Source organism: Piliocolobus tephrosceles, chromosome 4 (genome assembly GCF_002776525.5).
Source record: "Piliocolobus tephrosceles isolate RC106 chromosome 4, ASM277652v3, whole genome shotgun sequence".
Lineage (NCBI taxonomy): Eukaryota > Metazoa > Chordata > Mammalia > Primates > Cercopithecidae > Piliocolobus > Piliocolobus tephrosceles.
The window spans coordinates 96,200,263-96,223,988 of NC_045437.1; positions in this window are offsets into that span (position 1 = coordinate 96,200,263).

Genomic DNA, 23,726 nt, shown 5'->3' on the forward strand with positions numbered 1-23,726 from the left:
TATAGATTCAATGCCATCCCCATCAAGCTACCAATGAGTTTCTTCACCGAATTGGAAAAAACTGCTTTAAAGTTCATATGGAACCAAAAAAGAGCCCGTATTGCCAAGACAATCCTAAGTCAAAAGGACAAAGCCGGAGGCGTCACGCTACCTGACTTCAAACTATACTACAAGGCTACAGTAACCAAAACAGCATGGTACTGGTACCAAAACAGAGATATAGACCAATGGAACAGAATGGAAGTCTTATTACTAAAGATTCACAATTCAGATTTATTTTTGTGGCGCTAAAGAGAAACTGATTTCTAGAGATTTTCTTTTGACTATTGAAACAACTACCTTGAATGAAAGCAATATTTTGGAATTTGAAAAACACAAATGGTTCTTATGAAGACATAGAAGAACATGTCTTTTAATGCACTACTTTATTTCCTTTCTATGTTCGCTTTGGAATCTCCTGAGAGACCATCTGAGTGGTGATGATGCTGAGAAGGGTACAGGGATGGATAGAGCCCAGAGGCTCTACGTACTTTAAAGAGACAGAATAGTGTCTCCTCTACACTTAGTCTCATGTAAAAACATTACTAAACTGTAGAATGTGTGTAAGAAAGTCTGAGTTCTGATTTCTTCAAGACAATTTTAGTAAAAGTACATTAAAATGTCAAATTATTTTCAGTCCTTTTTTTCCCATATTTTTTGATGCTTCTGGTTTGCTGTCACCCTCAGATTTTTCTGCTTATTGCCACGGCTTTAGGAAAGGAGTTTGGGCAAAAGTAATGTGAACTTACAGTGTCTGCTCAAAGATCCATCATGTCCAGAAACAAAGTAAACACATGTGGACCTGGGAGGAAACTAATTATTTCTTTAGAATTGAAAAAGAGCAAAGTGCCTTAATGTGCATTATTTTTAAAGTATCTTGTGAGATTTTTAAAGAATACTGAATGGTTGGCAATATATAACAAGTTCATCAAAAATTTACTATTGCATAATGGTTTTCTACTCAAACAGTGAAATACTCTTTGGGGAGTGGCTTCAGAGGGATATTGGCTTCTGGTTTTTTGTTTCACATTCAGAATATAAAATGCTTACAGGTGTTAAAAATACTTTGATTAAACGTAACTAATAATCCCAGAGTAATCAATACCAATACTTCTATAATTTTTACATTTGCTGTCCAAGAAGGGATTATCACTGCACAGAGTACATTGCATGACATTTATAAAATATTTAAGAGGAATGGTGTTTGCTTATCTGGAGCTCTATGCACATATTTAATAAGCAAATATAAAGGTCTATAAAATAAAAAAAAAAAACCAAAAGATACAAGTGCACATTCCCCAGGTAACTGTGAAAAAACATGACCATCAAAAGCGTCAGTTTCAGAATAATAAATGGTCAGAAGAATTTGACTATATGTCAGAGTTGCGTTTCTCAGAGTGTACTGGACACTTAGTGTCCCTGGAAATATTTGAGGAATCCTAACCCAATATGCTGGTTTCTGAGAAAAAACGATCATTAAACATGTTAAACATTCGTTTAAAATTTGAAATGTAAAATTAAGTATAATTTTCACAGATATTCTTAAATATTTTAAATTATTTTTAAACAGTGGCTACACAATTTTTTTTACATGAGATAATATGTTAGCTGGATTGAAGTTGGCTAATGTATTTTCATATCCTTTGTGTATCAATGTTTCTGTTTGGCAATTTTTTAGTGTTTTGTTGTACTATTGTGTTAACACTGTAGCCATGATTCACAAACATGTCAAAATGGCTCTAAAGGAATCCTTAAAGCACCAAAGAATGAATGCAAATTGTATTCTAAGTACTATAACTCAGAATAAATTTTAAACTGCAAATAATGAACAAACCTTTTGCAAACTTAAATGTGACTCTTTTTTTAGAATCACATGCGATGCGAATGTCCTAGTATGTTATTTTTGCAAAAATATCAAAAAGGAAAAGATAAAGTACTTAATAAAATCACACATGCTTGCATATTAGATTTTATTGCAGGCAATCTACTTGTCTTGAGTCCTGAGAACATTGTATAAAACTTAGTTACAAAGAAAGTCTCATAAGTCATTAACACTTTGCATTAGAAAACACGGTGAATTTTTTGGTAAACTCGAATTAACTTTTCTCGCAGATCAAGTGCAAAATCTATCTTTCCTCTCTTAGACCTAAGCTCTTCTGGCATCACTCAAAGTTTAACTCTTTGTATAAACACAGTTACAAGTTATAATATTTTCAAGAAGGTTATAAATATATTTTCAAGAAGATTGTAAATACAGCTACCAATAAATAAAATGACAATTTTTTTTAGAGAGAAAGTAAAATGAGCTTCTGGCTAGTTAGATAGCATATGTCTATATCACATCTAAGTTGCAGAAAATTAGTAAAGTGCAAAATATGATTTAGTTCTTGTCATATGAAGGAAAAGAGCTTTGTGACTGCTCTTTTCATGTTACAGAAAAAAATGTAATACATTGTGATGTAGACTTGAAAAATTACCATTGGGATTAGAATTTATGGAGTCTAAATACATATTTAGCAAGAAAGGGTATTATTACAAAAATTAGTTTGCCAAACCATACTTGTATTTTCTCTTCAAAGACTGTAGTGACAAGGCATGAGCAAGTGGTTATAGCTTATTTTTGGGAATATATTTTTAAGCTGATCAACCTAAAAAAAGATATGATTAGCCCTGGTAATCTAAATGCCCGAATGTTTTTTTTCTCACAAATTTTATTATTTTTCTACCAACACATAGAGGAAATGATGTGCTAAAAATAATATATTTCATGAACACTATTTGAAGGTCAATTTGGATTCACCCAAAGACAAAAGGATGTTATGAGTCAGTTTTTTTCACCTTACCTTATACTTTGGAATCATCATTGAAAACTGGGGTTGGCTGGGTGTGGTAGCTCATGCCTATAATCCCAGCACTTTGGAGGCCGAGGCAGGTGGATCACCTGAGGTCAGGAGTTTGAGACCGGTCTGGCCAACATTGTGAAACCCCATCTCTGTTAAAAATACAAAAATTAGTTAGGCATAGTGACACATGTCTGTAATCCCAGCTACTTGGGAGCCGGAGGCAGGAGAACCGATTGAACCTGGGAAGCGGAGGTTGCAGTGAGCCGTGATCATGCCACAGCACAGGGTGACACTCTATCTAAAAAAACAAACAAGCAAGCAAAAAAAGTGGGGTCTTGTTGTGAACGATGGCAGTTAAGTTCTACAGTAACAGTGCTGGAAGCAAAATGGGGGTCACACATCTTCAAAAAGCCATATAAGACAGAAGCAGTGCCATTCAACAATATGTCTCTTGCTGATGATTCATTTGGGAAACAAACAGTGAAAACAGTGTGTCTGATTAAACTATACCCCCTGAGTAGATGGCTGTTCAGCATGTTTATGGAAGAGTGACTAGTGAGAACATGGCTCTTTTCCTATCATAGAAGGACAGTGACAAGGGGCAGGATGTTCATATGAGTTTATGAATTAGCAGATGATGGCTGATTTGTCCAACCATATGCCATCAGCCTTTACCATTATGTGTTGGAGTGACTTCAGTAAACACGTACACACAGGAGCCATAGTATAAATATGTTTTTGCCAAGGACACCAGAATTTAATTTTAAAAGTAAAGGTTTATAGTGTTTTAAAAATGAGAAATTTAGAGAGAAATGTCTACATTCAGTCTGTAGTTGTGAGAAAAATTAATTACCAAGCCAAAAGAGAGCCTGCTTTCAAATCTTGTTACAGAAGGAAAAACAGATCATATTAAGACTTCATTTCTACTCAGCACTACATTCTTTTTGTGGGGTTTGCAGAACAATGGAGATATTATATATTACCTTGATGCTTTCTCAGTTATTTTGTGAGGCTTTTCACTTGGATAGAAATATAATTAATATGCAGCATTATGGGGACATGATGAGAAAGTAATATAAAAACATATTCATTCAAGCAATAATAAAATATTTCTAACTTTTTGTCTTTTACTACTAAAGACATTTTTTGCTAATACTTAGAATTAGCTTTCTTGGGTATAAATGAGGAAGCTGCATGCTTCTCATCTTTTTCTGTTGGTAATATTTTCAAACATATTTTTACTTCCTGAATCTTCCTTCAATTTTTTCATCTATTTATCTATTCCTTCTACTTATAATTAAATTGCACATTTATTTATAGCCATATACGTATATGAAAAGAGTTTATATAAAGAGCATGTGTGTATATACTCCTGTATACATATGTGTTTGTGTATAATGCACATACATGTGTACATGTGCATATACTTATACAAGAAGTCTTGCTTATGTTATCCATATTTTCATATGACTTGTCCTTTGTTCTCTGACAAAAATGTCAAAGGAGAATTATTACATGTTTCCGCCTTCTTCTTTGTTTATGTTCATATGCCCCCAGGAATGATAAGCATTTTCAAACCATTCTCCCTTATACGATTTCCTTCCAATAATCTCTTAAACATGGGTCTTGTAGAGTAGTAAACTGCAGTGCAGTTTTATCAGCTATCTTAATGACACCAGAATCCTTAATAACTTTGTTTCTCGTATCCCTTTTGGAATATCTAAAGAAGAGGGAGAGAAAGGAAAATAATTCAGACCATCCTCTTTTCATATCATTAAACAACAGCAGCCTTCATAAAGTCTTAGATGACAATGTGAGAATGAGAGAAAATGACAATTATGTATGACTTACAGTGTATAAAAACAACTTGAATTATTACATCTTTCTGATGAGATGCAAAATTTCTACTTTGAGACATATCTGGCAGTATAAAAGAATAAATAAAATGTTAGATTTTAAAATAATATTTAAAGAGTTAATTCATTTTGCTGAGAACCTAATATAAATACCATTTTAGGATGATAGCCTTTTTATTTGATTATGAATAAAACTTGTTTTTATTTCATCTTAATCTCCCTCAGAATTATGTTCAAGGATAGTCAAATATCACCAGGCATGTCCAGCTCATTTCTGTTCCCTACCTTGTTTAAATAATCAATTTTAGAAATATTTTAAAAGACTGCTTCAAGCCTGTGAACTCGTTTTTAGTGATTGATGATGCTAGAAATGTTGATATTTTTATTCAATGTTTCACCTCTTCATGCATCACTGAGGTTGTTTGAATTATATAAATCTTCATCATTGATAGTTGAAACACTTTGGAATCAATGAAGTGTTTCTACTATCTCTTTTCCATTCTCTTACTATTATTAATGGCTTTGTTCTCTAATGAGATCAAAATGGTGTGTGTTGGACCATGTTAAAGAACCGTTTTCACTGTCATGTGTTTTTACCTTAATGAGTGGATGATGAAATGATTCTAGTCTATCTGGATTTCAGTCCTGGCTCTCCCAGTTTCTCACTATGTGATACTGAACAAGCTTTTCCACCTCTTTGTTCTTTGATCTAGAATAATAAGAAGTTGTGTTACTAGTCTCATAGAGATTGTTAGGTTTAAATGAATCATTATGTGTAGAGGTTGTAGAATGGTACCTGACATAGATCTCAATAATATACAACTACATTATATGTTTGCTTTTAAAATGATTTCAGAAAATCAGTTATGTTTCTATATTCAACGACATTTAAGAATGACTTAATATATTGTTAGTACATTAAATAATGTCTTAGGATGTTGCTCACTGGGTAGAACTGGAATGCAACACACATAGTCATTACAGTGCTAAGATGTATAAGATAATCTAATCAGGGGCACACACAACACAACAGTCACCAAATATTTTGATAAATGTTCTAATGGGGAAGGTATGAGGTGCTCATTGAGGCTAATTATCCTGAATTTGAGCATTAGGGGAGAGTTTCCTGGAGGAAATTGGGCAGATTGAAAACTACTCAGTATTTTTGTTCCAAATGATCCAGTGATAACATTTTTGAATAGTTGTTAATATATTTAGTAAAATCCTTCATGACACCTTTTGGATGGTGAATCTTTTTCGGACTCCTGGAAAAATGCAGTTTTTGACCTAATGCCATCAGATTAAATTTCTCTTACCCATTATTGTTGAAGTTATCAACCAACAACTGGATTACTCTCCAATTTCTTGAAGATTTTTATTCTTAACTCATTCTTTCCATATTTGACTCATTTCTATTATGACTTAGTGATTTTATATTCATCTATTCTATACTGGCGTCTGTAGGCTTTGACATTGCCAACAAAAAACCTAAATAATCTCAATCTCAAATTTGCTGGTTTGCAGCCACCACAATCTGTCTTTCTAGCTCACTTCCTCTAGGGCTTTGAACCAAACATTCTTTAACCCTACCAGGATTGCAATCTATCTTTTTATCTTTTTGTCTTTCCTCTCTCTTCTCATATCCTCAGTTACCCCCTTGTCCAAATTAAATTCCATGATCAACCATTATCATCATTCCCTTGCAAGCACTTCAACTTCTTTGCCCCCTCTTTTTGTCATACCTATGTGGCAAAACCCCAACCCTAGTTAAATATCTCCCTCCATAAGTGAACATAAACACACATTCATACAGTTTTACTTAAAATTCATCACCATCAATTTACTGTGGTCCTTTAATTTAGTTATCTATTGATGTGTAAAAAATTACCCAAATATCTAGCGGTGTAAAGTAACAAACATTAATGATATTACAGGTTATCATGGTCAAAAATCGGAGGAAAGTTTAGCTGACTGTCTCTCATAAAGCCTCAATGTGTTGGCCAGGGCCGCAGTCTTCTGAGGCTTCAGCGGGGATGATGTATTTCTAAGCTCATGACTGTTCATAGGCTTCCCTGGCTTTTGGTGAGAGACACTGGTTTCTTGCCATGTGCAGTCCTTCAAGAGCAGCTTATAACATGGAGGTCGTTATGAGATTTTTAAGTAAGAGTAAGAAGGAAGAGAAACAGAGTGAGAGAGGGGAACATAGGGAAGGGGAGAGGAATAGAGAAGTTATGGGTCTTTTATAACCTGATTTTAGAAGTGACATCCCCCTATTTTTACCATATTCTATTGATAAGAAGTGTCACTAGGTCCTGATCACACTCAAGGGAAGGGGCTCTAGAAACACATGAATACCAGGAGGCAGGAGTCACTGGTAGATACCTCATAGGCTGTCTCTTACATTTTTCCGTCTCAAACTTCTCAAACCTCCCTTTTCATCCTCACTCTCATCTGATAATTTTAACTCTGTCGTATGAAAAACAAAGGACCACAAATGGGCTGCCACCACAATATCTACCTACTTTTGTGTTGTGCCAATATTTTCTTGTTTCTTCCTGTTCTCTGGATGTGTTGTCTTACCTAAAGCCAACCTCCAACTTGTGCAACAGAGCATGTGCCCTCTTGCATACTTAAGGATATGCTACAATAATTTTCCCCTCTTTTTTCTGCAGCATAAAATCTTTTTGGTTGTATTATTCACATCATCTTATAATTTCTTACATCTTCAAAAATCTCTCTTGATTACACAAGCCTTATAGCCACTTTCCCATTTCTGTACTTGTCTACTTACAAAATATGTTTCAATTCCTTATTCTAATTCCTCTCTTTCTATATCCTCTACAATTATTACATTGCACCGGCACACTGAAACTGTGTTTATCTCTTTGGAGTTTTTCTTTCATTTCAGTGGTATTCTTTGTAGCTGAAATTATGTTGTTATAATCCTTCATACAGAATAGATAAAGCAAATGGATATGGAAAGATTCAAAAATTTCAAAATAAATAACCAAGAGATCTAAGGTGTATAATCTTTCATCAGTGTGTATGGTTCCTGTAAAATAGCAAGTTCAGTTCCTAAATCGGAACATTTTCAGTTTACCGGTGACAGAATATTTGTTGGGTAGCAATCAAACTGCCTAGTAGTAAATGTATTCTTTGTGTTACATGATGTAATGACCACTTCCTCTTTGAAAGTGTTCGTGTCCTCTTACTTCTGAAATATATTTAAATTTTAAAGATGAAATAAGTTGTGAAAAATTGTAACCCTTTGCATCCTGGAGTGACAAATGTATTTATTCTTAAATAAAACTTTCTTATTCCTGGTGCTGCTGAATAATACATACATAAAACACCCACATCCCATTTCCCCGCCCCGACCATATTGTGTTTACCAGAGATTTTCCAGAAGCTATTTGAAGCTGAGGATTGGTCTGCTATGCTTTATTTTTATTTTTGAAAAGAATGAGTTTATTAGAAGAAATATCACTCAGCTTTAGAACAATGCTATAAAATATCATTTCGATTAGTTTAATCATAGAATCTGTTTAAGCTTCATGACAAACACTAGTAAAGACATGGTTCTAAGGATAAAAGTGTCTAGGGCCTTATAACCTGGACATCAAAATCCAAGTAAAATCTGACTCTGAGAATTAATACAAAGCTTCCAGAAGGTATGCTATGTTTTAAAAATGTTCTGATGGTTTCAGTTCTCATAGGACCAAGGGATTCTTTTCTATGGGTCAGGCTGATACTATTCAGTCAATATGCATGACCTCCTTGAATTTATATGCCCCAAATGTCTGTATAAATCATCATTTAAATAGAGTTCCAAGGCAACAAAGGCAATTCCCATCACAGTCCTAGCTGTTAAATTTGGATACTAACAGTATAAGTTTAGATTTATTACCTCCTGTAAAATCACAGCATTCGTATTGCTTAACTTGCAATAACTCCTTTATTTCTTAAAGGAACACCCTACTCCTGAAAGAGTAAAATAGACCCTCCAAAGGGATGTTACTAACACATACAATCATCCTCATTTTATGGCATTCCTCCATGCCAAATGATATTTCTCTAGACTTCTGAGTCCTCACTGCAGTGTTTTCAATCCTGATCCACATGCTATGGTTTGTGTGACAGAACTGTTTAAGATTGCTGAGCTTTTGGTATTAAGAATTAAATCATTTTTAAAGGCCCAGGAGGATCTGCTCTCCACTGAGAGAAATACGCATTTGAGAGAAAATCAAAATTTACAACAACATGGTAAATAGATATAAAAAATTGAGCAGGATGGTCTGAAATCTACCACCATTGACAATGTCCCTTTAACTAACCCCTGGGGACTAGTAATATATATTTTTTTTCTTGAAGGCATAGTCTGTGGTTTCAGTGGAGTTCCCCAAAACACGTTGTGTTTACTGCACAATGACTCCAGATAAATGCACTTGTCTTGGTGGCTTTTGTGAATATCAATTTACTCAGAAATGACTTCTACCATCAACTGCCCTATTATATCAACTGCCCTGCTACAAGGTAGGAAGTAATGAGTCATAGAGAATAAAGAAAAGACTACATCCTAAAGTGGTGTGCAGTGAAAAATCTAGGGAACATGGATGTTAATTTTGAGCAGGGCCTTCAAAGATATATTTGACTTGAGTATGTGACTAGAGGAATGGGGAAGCGAGGGAGGACATTGCAGGCATAGAAAATTGCCCCCCAAAAGCACAGGCAATACTAAGGTATAAAAAGGCGTGCTTGGGGCTACAGATCCATGCATACCAATTTATCCTACCAAAAACGTATGAAAATATTTTTAATTGAATTTAAAAATAAAAACTTCATTATTGTTTTTAAAAAAGGCATGCTTTTTTAAGGCATGAAATTTATTAGTCAGATGATGGGTGGAAGAAATGAAGTAGTACAAGACAATCTTGAAAAGATGGGCTGTAGTCACATTTGATCAGGCCCCGAATTCCAGACTGAAAGTTTCAGCTTTACTCTGTGAGCATCGGGGCATTTGCAATTTCTTCAATTCCTTGACCCTGGCTTTTCCCAGCTTCCCAAGGCAGCATTAATTGATAGGCATAACTGTGATCTAGACTCAACCCTGCTCAAAGCAGGAGGTATACCAGCGCTCTTGTTACCACGATTCGACAGGACTTGGAATCACATTGTGTTGCCAACTAGATCTATAATCTGGCTGATATATAGGTTCTGAGGCCCATGAAACGGCTCAGTTGTTGCAATTTCTATCTTGCCATGTGGGACTGGCCAAGCTGCAAAGAGAGTGGTGGAAAAAGCTTCATATAAATGTCTTTTTTTTTTTTTATACTTTAAGTTCTAGGGTACATGTGAACAACATGCAGGTTTGTTACATATGTATACATGTGCCATGTTGGTGTGCTGCACCCATTAACTCGTCATTTACATTAGGTATATCTCCTAATGCTATCCCTCTCCCCTCCCCCCATCCCAGGACAGGCCCTGGTGTGCGATGTTGCCCTTCCTGTGTCCAAGTGTTCTCATTGATCAATTCCCACCTATGAGTGCGAACACATGGTATTTGGTTTTCTGTTCTTGCGATAGTTTGCTGAGAATGATGGTTTCCAGCTGCATCCATGTCCCTGCAAAGGACATGAGCTCATCCTTTTTTATGGCTGCATAGTATTTCATGGTGTATGTGTGCCACATTTTCTTAATCTAGTCTGTCATTGATGGACATTTGGGTTGGTTCCAAGTCTTTGCCGTTGTGAAGAGTGCCACAATAAACATACATGTGCATGTAACCAGCACCAAGACTCAATACATCACCAGTCGCGGAAACCTCTCTTGTGCATCCTTCCATTCACCATTCCCCAAATGCTAATAGCATTGATTAGTTTGCTTGCTTTTGTCTTCTATATATCTGGAATCATACAGTGTGGAGTCATTTGTGTCTCATTTCTTTCACTCAATGTTACGTTAATGAGATTCATTCAGATGGCTGCAGTAAACTCCTTTTTAAACTTTTATTTTAAATTCTGGGGTACATGTGCAGGTTTGTGACATAGGTAAACTTGTGTCATGGATATTTATTGTACACATTATTTCGTCACCCAGATATTAAGCCTAGTAACTATTAGTTATTTTTTCTAATCCTCTCCCTCCTCCCACCCTCCACCCTCCAATAGGCTCTAGTGTGTGTTGTTTCCTTCTTCGTGTCCATGTGTTCTCTTCATTTAATGTGCTCCCAATTAATGTGTAGTATTTGTTTTTCTGTTCCTGCGTTAGTTTGCTAAGGATAATTGCCTCCAGTTTCATCCACGTTCCTGCAAAAGACATGATTGCATTCTTTTTTATGGCTGTATAGTATTCCATGGTGTATATGTACCACATTTTCTGTATCCAGCCTATCATTTGGGTTGACTCCATGTGTTTGCTATTGCAAATAGTGCTGCAATTAACATATGTGTGCAGGTGTCTTTTTAATAGAATGGTTTCTATTCCTTTGGGTATATACCCAGTAATGGATTGTTGATTTCAATAGTATTTCTGTCTTTTGATCTTTGAGGAATCGCCACACTGTCTTTCACAATGGTTGAACTAATTGATGCTCCCACCAACAGTGTATGTTTCTTTTTCTCCACAACCTTGCCAGCATCTGTCATTATTTGAATTTTAATAGTAGCCATTCTGAATGGCGCGAGATGATATCTCATTGTCGTTTTGATTTGTGCTTCTCTAATGATTAGTGATGAGCTTTTTTTTCATACGATTGTCGACTGCATGTATGTCTTCTTTTGATAAGCATCTGTTCATGTCCTTTGACCACTTTTTAATGTTTTTTCTTGTAAATTTGTTTAATTTTATTACACCCCTGCCAGATGCATAGTTTGCAAAAATTTTCTCCCATCTGTAGGTTGTCTGTTTACTCTGTTGATAGTTTCTTTTGCTGTGCAGAAGTTCTTTAGTTTAATTAGATCCCATTTGTCAATTTTTCCTTTTCTGCAATTGCTCATGGCATCTTTGTCATGAAATCTTTGCCTGTGCCTATGTCCTGAATGGTATTGCCTAGATTGTCTTCCAGGGTTTTTATAGTTGTGGGTTTTAAATTTAAGTCTTTAATACATCTTGAGTTGATTTTTGTATATGGTGTAAGGAAGGGGGTCCAGTTTCAATCTTCTGTATATGGCTAGTCAGTTATCCCAGCACCATTTATTAAATAGAGAATCCTTTCCCCATTGCTTGTTTTTGTCGGGTTTGTTGAAGATCAGATAGCTACAGGTGTGTGGTCTTATTTCTGGGTTCCGTATTCTGTTCCATTGGTCTATATGTCTGTTTTAGTACCACTTTTCTTATATCCTTAAACCCTCCTGAATGCTTGTAAGTCCCTTTTGGAGAGAGGTAGGCCATTATATCCTGAACTTCTGGTAACAGGCCAGTGTTCTGCCATAGAAGGAATTGGTAGAACTCTTACTGAATTTTCTCCCACATAATTCTTCTCTTTTGGTCAGATTATACTCCCTGCTACTGTAGCCTCTTAAAAAAGTCCAACTAAGCCTTGCTTAAGATTGCCATATACTGGCATTTTGCCTGGGACTTCACCGATACCCAACCTATGGGCAATTATTATAATTGCTTCTCCCAGTTCCAGATTTTGCTCTCTCTTTGCCAGCCTATGATTATGTGTCCCAGCATGCATCATGCTAAAAGAGGATAGGCAAATCTGATCTGCATATGTGCTTATAACATGGTATGTATAAATTATTTTAAATAAAAAATTTTAAGGTCACTGTTGAGAAATTCTAGGCATGCAAATGGCAAAGATACACATAATAAGCAAAATAAATATATTTACAAATCTGAGAAAAGAGAATAGTTCTGGGAAAGAAGTAGCACCTCAAAATTCTCAACTACAAGTAATATATAGTCTACTAAGATTTACGTAACCCATTGGGAAATCATTTTTTATGTTATAGGCAAATGTGAAGAATTATGGGTAAGATAGCTTTTACATCAAAGGTAATTTACCTTGCTTGGCAGGCTTCTGAAATACATGAGTCTACTGATTGTGTCTCTCTGAAAAATTTTTTTCTAACTCTTTTATAGTAAATTCATGTAATACAATCAGGGGCTTTAAAAATCAAATTTGAATGTTTCAATTCATGCAATGATTATTCTTCAAAATCTTATGGAGCAATTTCTGTGCAAATGATTGATCAGTTCAGGTAAAAATTTCATATGAAAAAAATTACCTTTATGTGAACCTCATTCATAAGATGTTAAAGGTGCCTATAGATTCTTTACCACTTTATGGGCATTCTCCAAATTATTAGATAATCATCTGTCTTTAATATTCCTCTAAATTGAGATAATTGCATCTCATGGGGTCTTTTGAGTAAATAAGGAAAACATATACAAAATTTACATAACTTTATTAGAAATAGGTTGAGCTCAAGCTGAAAAATAGTTTATGCTTTGTTATATGGCCTTTATTACTACCCCCAATGAATAAGCTATTACAATCCCATATCACTAGAAGAGTGTCAACTACATTTGATTCCAAGTCACTGAAATGTCTCATTATTAATTTTGTTGAAGTATAACACAGGAAAAATAATGCATTTTTGTCTAGACAAATTTAGAACATATGTTTCAGGTGTCCAAGTACATTCCAATGTATAGTGCACCACTGTCGTTTTTAGGCATTTACTTTCTCACTAGCACAACAGCTATACATTAGAGTAAGTATAGATAATAGCTGTGTGAATACAGCCTTATGATGATGGTCTACCAAATAGTAGACTCATAAAACTTGGGGTGCATGAGAATCATAGTAGTTCCCAACTGATGAGTCTTGAGTGAATAACAATTTATTAAAAGGTAATAAAATAAATACATTAAAATGCTATATAAAGTATTTTTAAGGCATTAAACCATGTTATATATTAGTGTCTCCTAAAGCCTTTTTATAATTTAAAGAGGATACACATTTGTTTGTGATGCAGTCCTCTGTCTTTTTTTAAACTGCAATTTTGGACAGCATTTTGCTAATTATGCTTTTAATGTGATTGCTATAGTCATGCAGCCAACAAAATTTAGAACCTGTAGAGGATCTCTTGGCCTCATTTATTTATACAGGACATCCTCATTGGATACATTTAGTATTTATTTTGATCACTAATCTAGTGCAATATTGTCATGAAGACATTTCATTTTTTCACAAAATGAATAATATTTGCTTCAGTGCTTAACTTTTTTTTTTTTTTTTTTTTTTTTTTTGAGACGGAGTCTCATTCTGTCACCCAGGCTGGAGTGCAGTGGCACCATCTTGGCTTACTGCAACCTCTGTCTCCTGGGTTCAAGCAATTCTCTTGCCTCAGCCTTCCAAGTATCTGGGATTACAGGCGTGTGCCACCACACCTGGCTAATTTTTGTATTTTTATTAGAGATGAGGTTTTGCCATGTTGGCCAGGCAGGTCTCAAACTCCTGACCTCAGTCGATCTACCCACTTTGGCCAACATTTTTTTAAATCTCTCTGAAAATAACAATGCATGTAATAAAAATTTTGAAGCAGTGCTATGAAAAATGTGTCCATCTCTCTCTCAAGACTTTCATCTACTCCCCAGGAGTTACCTTGTGTACCCTTCCAGAATTTTTCCAGGCATGTATACAAGCATATGGATACATCTTATTTTATACATGTGAGATAATACATATAAACTGTTTTGTCATTTGCTTTATCTCTTGGAGAGTTTTCTAGATTAGAATAACAAATATACCTTATTCTTTTTAATAGATGTATATCGTCTTCCTTTCTATGAATGTTCATATTTTATTAAACCTAGTTTTGAAAAATATTAAGGTTGTTTACAGGTCCTTTTCCCCCCCAGTATAAATAATGCTGGGAAAATAATCTTGTACACATATATCTGAGTTACACACAAATATATTTTCAGGGTAAACACCTTGAAGTACAGTTAGTGAGTCAAAGGATATGCAGTTTACGTTTTGATGAATTCCTCTTCATAGAGATAGTACCAATGCATATTCCCACCAATAATATACAGGAATGAATATTTCTTCGTATCATAGATGATACTGTATAATCTCAATCTTTTTAATTTATTCAACAAAATATCTATAACTACCATTCTTTTCCTGCTTAATTTTCTTTCATGGCACTTATTACCTTCTGACATTATTTATCCACTTTTTAACTTTGTTGTTTATTTCTTCTCATTGAGAAATAAGCTGCATGGAGAGGAATTTTGTCTAATTTGTTCACTACTTTCTCCCTAATATTTAAAAATGCTCCTAGTTCACATTTTGTGCTCAGCATATATTAATTCAGTGGATAAATAAGTGAATGAACTCTTTTTCAAATTTACGCCCTACATAAGATGACATTTTGCTGAAATATATCAAATTTTTCTCTTGTGACTCAGATTTGTGCCTTCTTAGAAGGCAGTTATTGATTCTTAAATTGCTTTTAACAACTACACAATTTTTATTCTAGTACTTTCACATTATTTCACAATAACAGTGTTACTTTTAATCTTTAAAAAAGATTAAGTAAGAAATGAGGTAGCAATTCAACTTTATTTTTCCTCAGAGTTCTATATAGCAATTTAAAACATCTGTTTTGTTCTTACTGATTAAGTTGTTATCTTTACAGAATACCAAATTTTATATGTCTTGGGTCTATTTTAGGGCTTTCTATTTTGTCGCACTGATCTGTCAATTCTGATGTCATGTCATCTTATTCTACTTTAACACAATAATATATTTTATTAGTTAGGACTATTTCCTTCTCACTGCTATTATTTCTTTAGGGATTTTCTGGCCAATTTGATGATTTCTTTCAGACTGAGTTTCAAATTGCTTGTCATGTTTTGTCAAAATGATATTTTAAGTGGCATTATAATTTATCAAATAATTTAAGGAAAACTCAAATATTATAGGCAATATTGAGTTTTTTTGTTCAACAGAGCTTTCCATTTATTCAAAACTGTAAAAAAATTATTTTACATTTTTGTAAAATAATTACATTTTTAATTTCATTTCTATTGCTTTTGTTTATGAAATTTGTTGTCAATATATTTTCTAGTATTTTTTTCTACAGTCATCCTACTAAACTCTTCTGGTTTATTAGCTGATTCTTTTAGATCTTCCCATATATAAAACTCTATAATCTAAAAATGGTGATGATTTTTACTCCTTTTGCACCTCTTCTATTTTTCTTTTAAAAATTTTATTATAGTGTGTAGAAGTACTTTAAACAGAAATTATATGAAAATGAAATTAAGAGTTTTTATGTGGGCTTTAAGGCAGACTCCATCTTATCAATATTTATGAAAAATTACAGTTGAATATCACTTTATTCTACTTCCATTGAAATCTATGCAAATATTTTCTAAATGAGACATTACATTTTTAATTATGAGTATTGTGGAAAATATAAAGAAATGATCCTGACAAAAGCAAGCAATGGGGAAAAGACTCCCTATTCAATAAATGGTGCTGGGAGAATTGGTAGCCATATGCAGAAGATTGAAACTGGATCCCTTCCTCACACCTTATACAAAAATTAACTGAAGATAGATTCAAGACTTAAATAGAAAACCTCAAACTAGGTAAACCCTAGAAGAAAATCTAGGCAATACTATTCAGGACATAGGCACAGGCAAAGATTTTATGATGAAATCACCAAAAGCAATGGTAACAAAAAGAAAAATTGACAAATGGGATCTAATTACACTAAAGAGCTTCTGCACAGCAAACAAAGCAATCATCAGAGCAAACAGACAATCTACAGAATGGGAGAAAAATTTTGCAATCTATTCATCTGACAAAGGTCTAATATCCAGAATCTGCAAGGAACTTAAACAAATTTATAAGGATAAAACAAACAACCCTATTAAAAGGTGGGGAAAGGATACAAATAGACACTTTTCAAAAAAGACAAACATGCAGCCAACAAACATATATAAAAAAAAGCTCAACATCACTGATACTTAGAGAAATGCAAATCAAAACCACGATGAAATAACATCTCACGCCAGTCAGAATGGTGATTATTAAAAAGTCAAGAAACAACAGATGCTGGCAAGGTTGCAGAGAAACAGAAATGTTTTTACACTGTTGATGGGAATGTAAATTAGTTCAACAATTGTGGAAGACAGTGTGATGATTTAGAACTGGAAATACCATTTGACCCAGCAACTGCACTTCTGGGTTTTTACCCAAAGGAATATGAATCATTCTATTATAAAGATAGAATGATTGCAAGCATAGGTTCATTGCAGCACTATTCATAATAGCAAAAACATGGAATCAACCCAAATGCCCATCAATAACAGACTGGATAAAGAAAATGTGGTACATATACACCATGGAATATTATGCAGCCATAAAAAGAAATGAGATAACGCCTTTTGCAGGGACATGGATGAATTTAGAAGCCATTATCTTCAGTAAATTAATGCGGGAACAGAAAGCTAAACACTGCATGTTCTCAATTATAAGTGGGAGCTGAACAATGAGAACACATGGGCACAGGGAGGGGGAAAACACTTACTGGGGCCTGCTACGGGAGGGTGAGAGAGGGGAAAGAGCATTAGGGAAAAGAGCTAGTGCATTCTGGGCTTAATACCTAGGTGACGGGTTGTTAGATGCAGCAAACCACCAAGGCACATGTTTACTTATGTAACAAACCTGCACATCCTGCACATGTACCCTGAAACTTAAAACAAACAAGAAAACAATAAAATAATTTAAAAAAACTTTTACAAGTGTGTGGTTAGCATAAAAACAGATGCATAGACCAACAGAACAGAACAGAAAATCTACAAATAAACCCAAGTATATATGGTCAACTAATTTTCAACGTGGGCACCAAGAAAACACCATGGGAAAAGATAGTCTGTCCAATAAATGGTGTCAGAAAACCTGAACATTTACATGCAAAAGAATGAAATTGGACTCTTAATTGACTCAAAATGGATTAAAGATCTAAATGTAAACCCAGAAACTACAAAACTTCTGGAAGAAAACGTAGAGGAAAAGCTCCCTGACATGGGTCCTAGCAATATTTTTTGGATTTAACATTATAAGCACAGGCAACAAAAGCAAAAATGAGTAAGTGGATCTACATCAAATTCCAAGGCTTTTGCCCAATAAAGGAAATAATCAATAAAATAAAAAAAGCAGTCTACAAGTTGGGAGAAAATATTTGTGAACCATATATCTGATAAGGCTTTACTATCCAAAATAAATTAGGAACTCATACAACACAATATCAAAAATTCCAAAAGTCCAATTAAAAACTGGGAAAAAAATATGAATAGATATTTTTCCAAAGAAGACATACAAATGCCAGTAGTTATATGAAAAACTGCTCAATATTAATAATTATCATGGAAGTGCAAATAAAAGCCACAATAAGTTATCATCTCACACCTGTTACGAAAGATTTTATCAAAAAGACAAGAAATAACAAGTGTTGGTGTGGGTGTAGAGCAAAGGAACCCTTATAACAGTGTTGGTAGAAATGTAGATCAGTGCAACCACTGTGGAAAATAGCATGGAGGTTTTTAAAGAAATTAATAATAGACTACCATATGACCCAGGAACATTTCTTCTGGGTATATACCTAAAGAAATAAAATCAACACCGAGTAAAGATATGTGCATTCCCATGCTCACTGAAGTATTATTCACAATAGCCAAGATATTTAAACAACTAAAGTACTTATGGACAAAGGAATGAATAAACAAATTGTGGAACATATACACGGTAGAATATTATTTGTCTTAAAGATGAAGGAGATCCTGCCACTTGTGACAACATGGATGACCCTAGAGTACAGTATGCTAAGTTAAACCAGACACAGAAAGAAAAATACTACACTATCTCACCTGTATGTAGAGTCTTAAATTTAAAAGAATAGGGAATACATAGAAATAGAGAGTAAACAGGTAGATACCAGGATTGGGGGGAGAACACGGAAATTAGAGGATGTAGGTTAAAGGGTACAAAGCTGCAGTTATGTAGGATGAATATGTCTAGAGATCTAATTTGCAACATGAGGACTATAGTTAAAAAATTATATTGTCTACTGGTAATTTGTCAAGAGAGTAGATTTTAGGCTCTCTTACCACAAAAAAAAAGAAAGGAAGGAAACTGTGTGAGACAATGAGTATATTAATTTGCTTGACTGTAGTAATTACTATGTAAATGTATATCAAGATATCAATATATCATGTACACCTTAAATATAAACAATAAAAATAATTATTAATAAAAAGGAATAAAGTATGTTCTTTAAGTTCCAAAAAAAGAAATATTTGGAATTCTTATAAAATGCTATCTTAAATCATCTCTGATAGAAATGGAACTCCTAGTAGAAACATCTCACTTTTGCTAGCCATGTAATAAAAGTCTTTTGAAAATTCTAAAAGTAAAGAACTATAATTAAAAAAGAAAAAAAGCTTTAATATACAATTTTCTAAAAACCCAGTGCTAGTTTCTCTATGTGTTTCACTAGTGTTTTCCACTAAAAATCTTTATAGAGATTTTTATTATAAAGTTTAATCAATAGTTAACTACAAACCAGATGCAAACTCTATAAACTGGATTCAGAATTTGAAAAAAAACCTCTCAAATTTTAAAAGTTTATTCTGTAATCCTTTATTTTTACCAAAAATATTGTCTTTACGAAAGTACAAGGGTAAATGAATTTTATAGATGTAGTATTTAGTTATAACAGCCTGTCTTGAATATTAAGTTCATTTTCAGTAGATCCAAGCAGGTAATTTAATTGCTCTGCATTTGAATTTTGTCATTTTCATGGCTAGAATATTAAATTCCTTTTTCTTTTTCTTTCTTTCTTGTTTTTGAGACGGAGTCTGGCTCTGTCGCTCAGGCTAGGGTGCAGTAGCGCGATCTCGTCTCATTGCATCCTCCACCTCCCGAGTTCAAGCGATTCTTGTGCCTCAGCCTCCGAGTAGGTGGGATTACAGGCATGCACCACCATGCCAGCTAATTTTTTTATTTTTAGTAGAGATAGTGTTTCCCCTTGTTGACCAGGTTGGTCTCAAACTCCTGACCTCACGTGATCCACCTGCCTTGGCCTCCCAAACTGCTGGGATTACAGATGTGAGCCACCACACCCAGCCTAGAATATTAAATCCAAGTGATGCTTGAATAAAATTTAATTGAGAGTTATGGTATTTGTTAAAAAGTACAAATTAATGTTATTCAAATTAAAGTTTTTCTGTTTCATCAATGTAAGTTTAAGTACAAATTAATGTTATTCAAATTAAAGGTTTTCTGTTTCATCAATGTAAGTTTAAAGGGATAACTGCATGCTCAGAAGTTAAAATTGCTGGACCCTGAGACCCTTTTATCAACTTAGACTAGAAATGCTGTAATGCACATTTTACATGCTATTTTAATGCTTACTGTATAAAAAGAGAGATATAATAATGTAAATATATGAGACTATATACTAGATATACTCAAAAGAGTTTCTATTTATTGATCTAACAGCAATTACTTAGGAAATTGTTTACTTAAATACAATATTTACCTGACTTCTCTGGTTGCATATCTTATTTGTCATCAATGAGAGCTCAAGGAGGAGAGAATTTCATTTAGAATTGTTCAGATTTATCATATTGTAGATATATACTGTGTGCATGAGTGTGTAGCATTTTTTAAAAAAAGATACCAAATATCTTCAAATTCGGAGTCAGACAGAAGTGTTTTTTAATACATAAAATCGGCGTGACTTTAGGAAAATTACTTAGCTTGTTGAAGCCTCAGTTTATCAGACATAAACTGGTTAACAGAGCCAAAATTCCTCTTCTGGTGTTGTTATTAAAATTAAGAGGGATAATATTATTGCAAAATTGTGAGCATTGAACTCAAAATCTAGTGTTTTTAGTAACAGTAGTAACAATTGTAATTTTTAATTTGAACAATTGCTTGTCAATTGCAATGCAGAAGGAAGTAGGAATATTTGCATATGAAGTCCAGTTCTCTGCTGTGAATTCTCATCCTCATGGATCTGTTTTTTTTGTCTCTTACACAGACACACACACACCTTCTACAAATGTAAAACAAGTGGTTAACAGTAGAATGGGGTTTCCTTAATAATAGAAATAACTTTCTATTGTAGATAGTAATTGTATTTATCCTTATCCTTTGTATCGACAACAGCAAGAAGAAAAGCTATTATCAAATTCAGTTTTCTGACATAGTTAAAGAAATTCTTTGTTTTAACTACAAAGTTCCAGCCTAGACTGCATTTCATGTCCCTCATGCTGTCTGATCCCTCTAATGCCAGCCTCACAGAGATTTCAGGTCCATGTGTAGAAACTGAAAAGAGCATGGCTCATCAGCTAATGAGGGTCAGACCAAAAAAAAAAAAAAAAAAAAAAGAAACAACAAAAAAAGAAACAAAACAAAATTGAAAAAGAGGAAGGACTTAAAGGTGAAAGGAATCAAAGTGCAGAAACAAAAGGGTAGAAACTACAGTAGATACAAAGGAAAAGAATGATCGTGACTAAAACGTTTCAAAAAAGAAAAAGAAAGAAGAAAAGAAAAAAGAAGAAAAGGGTAAAAGTGTAACAGAAAGTAAGTCAGTAAGCCAAGGAAGCAAATACCATAAGGAAGCAAAGGAACAGATTCCTGGCAAGAGGACATTAATAACTATTATAGGCCCTCACCTCATTGGTAAAGTTATGAGTTCTGGACTTTTTTTTTTTTTTTTTTTTTTTGACAATTTTTTTTCTATAAACTATGCTTTGATTTCATTTTTTTTTTTTTTTTTTCAAATCTCAGTGGAAGCCATATCCGTTCAGCAATGGCCACAGAGATGGTGAAATGCAATTAAACATTGTTAAATGAACTGTGGGAATTATAGATTCTTAGGATTAGAGTGGATTGAAGAAGAAAGGTATTTTGTCGTCAAATGCCTTCAGTTTAGTGCATTTCTTCTCTTCTCATGCAAATTAAGATTACTTTGCTTAGGATATAGACTTCTAAATGGATTTTAACTAAAATCAATATGTAGTGCAAACATAGGATTTATTAAAATGATGTTTCATGCTAGAATTCAAAGGGCTTAGGGTTGAACCAGTTAACCACAGCAAACAGAATTTCAGATAACTTAAATTTTCCATGGCAAGGAACACTACATTATGCTCATACTGCCTTCTGAGCATTAACTTTGGGATATAAGTTGCATGTGTTTGATAGCTGAAGTTCACTGGATTTTTCTATTAAGAAACAGGATTCTGTACTCCCAACTCATTGTTCTATGACATACACCTCCTTGGCCTAAAACCAAACATAATTCAGACCCAGTTTTGAAAGAAGGAGATAAAGTTGTCAAAAGTGCTGTGTCTGCCTGAGCACACACTCAGTGTCCTCCACACAAAGGGCACCAAACACTGTCTGCCACAATGGCCCAGTGGCCTGGCAGGCACAGACAGTGGCAGAGCAAAGGGCAAGAGATCCCTAAGAGATCACCATGGCGATAGGACATCATAGACATTTCAGGGTGAAGGCACAATCCATATTGTGAGGTCCAACTGCTGCCAGGTAGACAGGTGTGCTTTTATGTGTACAGAAAGGTCATTGAAGATAAGTGTTTTATATCCGTGGTCAACAGATGAGATGACCATGAAATGAACATCAGTGTACTGGGTGGAGCAGCTTATCCAGTCTTCTGCACTAAAACCTGTGAAACAATATCATCTTGCCTTATTTACTAACAAATACAAGTGCCTCTAAACTTAGACAGTTTCCAAGTTACGGAACTGATGAGCACTTAGCTCCTCAAGAGAGCTCTGGATGATGGGTCGGGAGAACTAAGTCACATGATACATCAAAACAGCATTAACAAGTAAACAGGTTTTCAAAGCTCTCTACATGCAATCTTATGCAATTATCCCTTTAAGTTTTATCTTCATATATATGTACATAATCTACTTGTTTTTGAGTATAAATAAAACTGTATGTTCTTTTTTTTGTCTATCAAATTCTTTTTTTAATTAAAAAAATGGAGTGTATAGGCAATGTTTCACTTAACATCTATCCTATAAACACGTGTCACCAAAGAACTGACAACTTAATGCGTTTTGGAACCAAAACCTCACCTTATTACTTCCTGAAAATTTTAGCTTTTAGATTCAAACTGGAACCTTAGAACAGCTTCTTGCCTTTGCTTTGATGGAATTTAATAATTCTACTGGGTGCAATAACTTCATAATAACAGCTCATGCTCTAACTCATTAGAAGTAACATCTTTTAGTAAAATAATGTAAGGAATAAATAATACTTTAATAATGAAAGTTTTCCAAAGTTTAAGAAATATAACAGTATTTGACTTTTTGTCTATTCATGTAAAATAAAACTTTATTTTCTTTTTCTTGCCCCTAGGTACTTTATAATGAATTTTTTCTAATAGAGTTGTAATGAATATGTGACATTTCAGATTTGCCCAATAAAATGTTCTTAAATGTAAATACTTATAGTCAAAAGATACTTTGAATTATCCGTTATATATATTTGATGTTTCTTTTGCATAATGATTTTAAAAGCTTACCTATTCTTTCTGTTATGTAGTAGAAAGACAATTATGTTTTTCTTCATTAACCAATATGGGTTCCAAACAAATATTAAATAAAGGAAAAATGACAAAAATTAGAAATAAGGCATAATAATTTGATGTGTCTTTTTGGATGAATCACATTTTCCTAACACAATTTTTAATCAGAACATTTGTTTCAAATGGCCAGGTTCTTCTGTGGGACTAATCAGCCAAAAGAAATTAAAGAATAAGAAATTAAAGGATAAACATTTTTTTTTTTAAATTATACTTTAAGTTCTAGGGTACATGTGCATAACGTGCAGGTTTGTTACATATGTATACCTGTGCCATGTTGGTGTGCTGCACCCATCAACTCGTCAGCACCCATCAATTCATCATTTATATCA